The sequence below is a fragment of the Sorex araneus genome, chromosome X, assembly GCF_027595985.1.
Source record: "Sorex araneus isolate mSorAra2 chromosome X, mSorAra2.pri, whole genome shotgun sequence".
Taxonomy (NCBI): domain Eukaryota; kingdom Metazoa; phylum Chordata; class Mammalia; order Eulipotyphla; family Soricidae; genus Sorex; species Sorex araneus.
In genome coordinates, this window is record NC_073313.1 from 335,364,364 (window position 1) to 335,370,381 (window position 6,018).

The 6,018-nt window shown below is 54.7% G+C and overlaps 1 protein-coding gene across 2 annotated transcripts in view; it reads right to left on the reverse strand.

Moving 5' to 3' along the window:
• FBXO41 (F-box protein 41) overlaps nucleotides 1-5,451 on the reverse strand; it is a 29,786-nt gene extending 24,335 nt beyond the window's left edge. Inside the window, exon 1 of one of the 2 annotated variants that reach the window (XM_055119751.1) lies at nucleotides 5,240-5,451. The gene's annotated coding sequence lies outside the window, so the exon portion shown is untranslated. Of the gene's footprint in view, nucleotides 1-5,070; nucleotides 5,217-5,239 lie in introns of those variants that run through there. The other variant, XM_055119752.1, reaches the window with a different exon arrangement.
• Nucleotides 5,452-6,018: the final 567 nt, after the last annotated feature.

Consider the following 6,018-nt stretch of genomic DNA (forward strand, 5'->3'; position numbering starts at 1 on the left):
GTCTCCCAAGCACCTTGAAAACTGACCCCTGGGCTGGGGCTGGAGCAACAGAGTAGGGTATTTGCCAACACGGGTTCGATTCCCAGCATCCCATATGGTCCCCTGAGCACTGCCAGGAGTAATTCCTGAGTGCAGAGCCAGGAGTAACCCCTGTGCATGGCCAGGTGTAAACCCAAAAAGCAAAAAAAGAAGAAAACTGACCCCTGGGCATAGCTGGTATGATCACCACCACCCCTTTAAAAAGAAAAACCGCACTGATGAAGGGATGGGTGTTTGAGCATTGTATAACTGGGACTTAAACCTGAAAGCTTTGTAACTTTCCACATGGTGATTCAATAAAAGAATAAATAAAAAAAAACGAAAAAGAAAAAGAAAAACCAACTAAATACCTTGACAAACAAACCAAATGGACAAGTAGGACTAAGAAGAGGGTGCAGGGCATGATCACAGCTCATGTGGCGCTACATGTGTTGCCCTGGCTTCAATCCCATGTGCCACCAAAAACAGGAGAAAGAAGAAACAGGTGTGAAAAGAACCAGAGAAGCAACAGCGGCACACAGGGTGGGGGAAGGTGGACCCTGAGGGGCAGAAGAGGGAGAACTAAAATGTCCCTAAGCAGCAGCAGCAGAAACGGAAGCTCTGTCCGGGAGGGAAGGGCTGAGCCACCGTGCAACTATGCCGCCGACGCAAGTCTCACAGAGGCGATCACCCTTCACTGCTGACTTGAGGAGGGCTGCTTCAAGGAACCTGAAGCACGTGGGTTGAGAGGGAGCTCAGATGTGGGTAGAAACTGGGAGTGGACACACAGCAAGCAACAGGCCGGGTGGAGGGAGCCGCGGAGTCCAGATGCAGGCTTTGGAGTTGTGGCGGGGACTTTTCATTTTGTTTTTAATGTGGTGCTGGGGATCAAACCCTCACACATGCAAGGCAAGACAGAAGCAGTTTTTAAAGATGAGAGAGAACTGGACATGGATAAATGCTTCTCAGAGATAACCTCATTCTGTCCTATGCTGTCACTTTTTCAAGGCTGAGGCACAGATCACTGAAATTTATGGCTATTCTTTATTGTTGGTGTTGGGGGGCGGGACTCCCAGTGGTGCCGGAGTGGGGACATGAGGTACCAGGATCAAACCCAAAGTCCTTTACATGCAAGGCATGAACCCTCTGTAACCCCTGTCCTTCACCTTGCTTATTTGTTGTCTTAAGGGCCTCTTACAAGCAGCAAATAAGGCAGAAAGGATGGGAAGGATATTTCAGGGTAGGTGGCTCAGAAATTAATTTGGCTATAATGAACTCAGGACAGTTATAACATTTTCAGTTCCCCATCTTGCCCACCTTCCTCACTGAGGATAACTGTTCCCAGGTTCTCAAAAATGTGTAAGGAGGCTGTGGCTAAGTGCTTGCTTTGCATGCAGCTGATCCAGGTTCCATGGCTGGGGTCAGAAGTAAGCCCTGTGGGGGCTGAAGCACATCAAGCAGGGCATTTGCCTTGCACACGGCCAACCCGGGTTCGATTCCCTGCATCTCATATGGTCCCCTGAACACCGCCAGGAGTAATTCCTGCAGAGCCAGGAGTAACCTCTGTGCACCGCCAGGTGTGACCCAACAAGTAAAAAAAAAGAAAAGAAAAAAATAACTAAGCCCTGAGCATTGCTGGGTGTGACTCAAATCCCTTTCTCCACCCCCAAATGTGTAAGGACTCTTCAGTTCTTTTTTAACATTTTCTTTGTTAAAATGTTATTTGCCACCTCAAATAACAAGTGTGCCGCTGCCTCTTCCGGTCACCCACTGGGAGGTAAGGACTAGTAGAGTCTTCCTGATACTACCCTGCGAACTGAGCTCCAAGGCTATGTATTCACTGACAAAGTGATGTCCCACGGGATGCAAACATGAGACATCAATTTTTGCCCATCAGTTTGTGCCCTCCAAGTGCTTGCAGTCTAATCACAAAACAGTGAAGAATTACCTACTAATTTTCCTGGTAAGAAACCATGTTTCTCACTTAGTCCTCAGAGCAGTATTGGCACAAATAGGTGCCAAGAGTTGCCAAAATGGTCTCATCTCATTTCACTCAGCATGATACTCTCCGAGGGACAGACTTAGAATGACTCACTCATCTGTTGAACATAAAATAACGTAATATCAGACTAACACCCAAGGACAGTAGAGACAAGGGCCAGGAAGACTGCTCCCTGGAGGGAAGCCTGCTTCATGTGCTGGGGGGAGAAGGCAATTGGGATAGAGTAGGGACAACTAAGTCAATGATGGCTGAAGGGATCGCTTGGGATGGGAGATGTGTGCTGAAAGTAGACAAAGGACCGAACGTGATGGGCTCTCAGTATCTGTATTGCAAACCATGATGCCCAAAAGTAGAGAGAGATTAAGAAGGAAGGTGCCTGCCACGGAGGCAGGGGGTGGGATGGGGTGGAGTGGCTGGAGGAATACTGCGGACATTGGTGGTGGGAAATGTGCACTGGTGGAGGGACGTGTGTTCGATCATTGTATGACAAACTCAATCATGAAAGCTTTGCAACAATATCTCACGGTGATTCATTTAAAAAAAACAAAAGGTCTCATCTCCATTTTGTGATGAGAAAATTGAGGCTCAGAGTGGACAAATCACTTCCCCATAACGAGTCACGTGACTGTAGCAGACTGTTGCTTTTTTTTTTTTTTGCTTTTTGGGTCACACCCAGCGATGCTCAGGGGTTACTCCTGGCTTTGCACTCAGGAATTACTCCTGGCGGTGCTCAGGGGACCATATGGGATACCGGGGATCGAACCTGGGTCGGCCGAGTGCAAGGCAAATGCCCTACCCGCTGTGCTATCGCTCCGGCCCCAGACTGTTGCTTTGATGGTCCCCAGTGCCCAGGCTGCCCGGCATTCCTGCTCCAATGTGGTCTCTTTCCACACTGACTTACGCTTAGCCACGTGGCTGACTTTGGCCAATGGGGTACTAATAAGCCTGACACCGGCAGAGGTTTGACCAATAGTTGTAACCAAAGGCTTATTCTCCTGGAATACAACCTGTTGGGATCCAGCGGCCACATAAAAAACTTGGGATAAATATGTGAATGATCAGGGGCCATGTGGGGAGAGAAGTTAAAGAACGAAAAGCTGTCTTGATATTCTTTTCTGCCTCTCAACTGAACGCAGCAATGTTAGAGGGACCCCCCAAGGGTGGACTTCCACAATCACGGGCAAAACACTGACCATGAGGAAAAAACAAGTTAAAACTGTCTTTAGGGCTGGGATGTGGCTCAGTGATAAAATATTTGCCTCACACATGGGTTTGCTCTCTGGCACCCCTCAACCCAAAACACACACACACACACACACACACACACACACACACACACACACCAGTGCATAATTCAAACAGTGACAAACTAGGATTTGAATTTAGTATGACCTGACTTCAAAAATCATGTTCTCAATTTAATCTCATGCTCTCTTTCGGAACAAAATGTCACCCTGTCAGTCCAGTCCAGCTTGGCACTCAGTAAATGTATTTTTGTTTATTTGTTTGTTTGTTTGGGGGCCACATCTGGTGATGCTCTGGGCTTATGCCCAGCTCTGTGCTCAAGTTCTGGGGGGGTCTAGTTAGAGCCCACTGCATGCAAGGCAAGTACCTTAATCCCTGTACTATCTCTCCAGCCCAGTAAATACTTGTTGAATGAATAAATAAGAGATGTGGTGAGAACAGAAAGGTAGGAAAATCTAGGAAATCCAAAAGGAGAACAGGCGATTACTTTTCCACAACTCTCTCCTTTTTCCTGTTACAAATATTCCAAAGATCAAACCAATCTAGGCATCTCTAAGCCTTGAACACGTGTGGATATCATTAATCTCCCCCCTCCCTGTCTTTCTCTTTACCTCTCCTCCCCCACCCCCACCCCCCCATATCAGGGCAAAATTGAGAAGTTCGTGGGTTTCTGACGATCATTTTGCAGGTACCTAACTCCCCACCAGGTCCTTACTGTCTCTTCTTCTTCCCATTTGGCCTTCTGGGCCCAAGAGTTCTTTCTTCCCTCTTTCTCAGTAAAATCCACATGCAGGAAAGGAGCAGCCATGAAGGAGGGAATTGCAGAATGGACAAGGAAAACTGGGCTATGGATCGATGGATTTACAGGCCAAGAAAGGATGCTCTAGGCTCAACCAGTGTTTCAGGCACTGGAACCAGGAGGTGGGGCCGAATTTTAAGGATGGGCAGGCAGCAGGAGGTGGCCCTGTGAATGGGGAATTTTTTTAAAAAATACCCCCAGCCCTCTAAATTCTTCTGAATCCCCAAGAAGGCGAGAGTGCTGGCAGGCTTGAGTGCCCACAAAATGTGTAGCTCAGGGAGTAAAAGACTCACATGGGTCCATGGACGCACCCTCTGCTCCTGGCAGCGCGAGATGTCGCCTTTTCATGCTAAAGTCCCCCTCACTCCGGCAAACGGCAACAACACGCCCATCCCTCCCAAGGTCACAGGCCGGGCTCCAACACCTGCCACACACCCCCAGGAAACCAGCTGAGCCCCTCACTGCAGTCTCAACCCTAGGGGAGAGCAGGCCCCACGCCTACTCGCAGGCAGACAGTGTGGGCAGTGCCCACAGGCAGCGGGTCACCCGCACACATGCAAAGCAATGCAGTGGGGCGCGCACCGCCACCTAGCCTAGCCGTGGGCAGTCACCCGCGGAGGCGCGGGGATGCGCGGAGCCAGAAACATGCGTGCACACATATGCAACACCCTTGCCCGTGAAGGCCGGCACACGTGCACACTGGCACGCACACACCCAAAACCTCCCACCCTTAAGACACCCGCACAGGTGCCCCGGCAGGCCCCAACCCCGCCCCTCCCCCACCCCCGTTCAGAAGCAGGTGGAGAAGGGCTGGATTGGAGGGCGCCCTCCCCTCCCCCTGGCCTCTGCTCTCCCAGGTCCAGAGTCCCCGCGGGATCCGGAGCCCGCCCCCGCCCCCCAACCTGGCTAGGGGAGCGACAAGCAGGAGGGGCGGAGGGGGGGAGGGGGTAGAAGATGGGGGGGAGGGGAAGCCAGGCTTAAAACCCTTCTGATTCCAATTCCTTACATTAACCCCTTCCTCTCCACCAGCGTGGCTTGCCCAGAATCCCGCGGCCTCGCGGGCCTCCAGGAGGAGGCTGCGGGGAGGACGGCAGAGGCGGCGGCCCGGGGGTCCCTCCCCGCCGCCTCGCCCCGGGAGCGGTCCCGCAGCGCGCGCGCTCGCGACTCGCCCTTACCTCCTCCACCCCGCGGCCCGCGGCTGGGGGGTGGGGGTGCAGAGGCGGCAGCCCCCCGGGCGCGCGCGCGGGGTCCGGACGCAGGGCCGCCTCGGGGCCTCGGATCGCGCCGCCTTCCGCAGCCTCGGGTGGCCGCGCCGCGCCTCGCGCCCCCGCCTCCCTCTCGGGGCGCGGGCGGCCGCCTCGCAGCCGGGCGCCGCGGGGTGGGGGACGACGGGGCGACGGCGGCGGGAGGAGGGGGCGCGCGGCACGGCGGCCGAGCGGAGGGGGGCTGCGAGGGGGTGGGGCGGCGCCGGCCCCTCCTCCGGGGCGGGCTCTGCTGCTGCCGGGGAGCGGCAGATGCGGCCAGCAGCGGCTGCGCCGGGACCCCACGTTTTCCGCGGAAGGTGGCTCCGGTGGGGGAGGGGTCCACGCCGCCGCCCAGGGTGGGGTGAGGGAGGGGTGCAGGGACCGCTCGGGATGGGCGTCCCCCGGTCGCCGTCTTCCCGGCCGGGTTCCCGCACCGCGTCGAGTGCCCAGGGACACCTCCCGTTTCTGGCCTCTGCTAAGTCACCTGGGATCCGAACCTCTCTAACCCCGCGCCTCGGGCCTGGCGCTACCGCAGGCAAATCCTGGGGTAGGCGGGCCCGGGGTCGGGAGGAGGCCGCGCGCTGCACAGCTTGGGCGAGGGGGGAGGTGCCTGGGTCCTTAAGCGCCCTCGTGGGTGGCGCCTGGCGTGTGCACGTGCGGGCTTGGGGTCAAATACTGGGTTTCTGGAGAAATTGCAAGGGGGCAGTGTC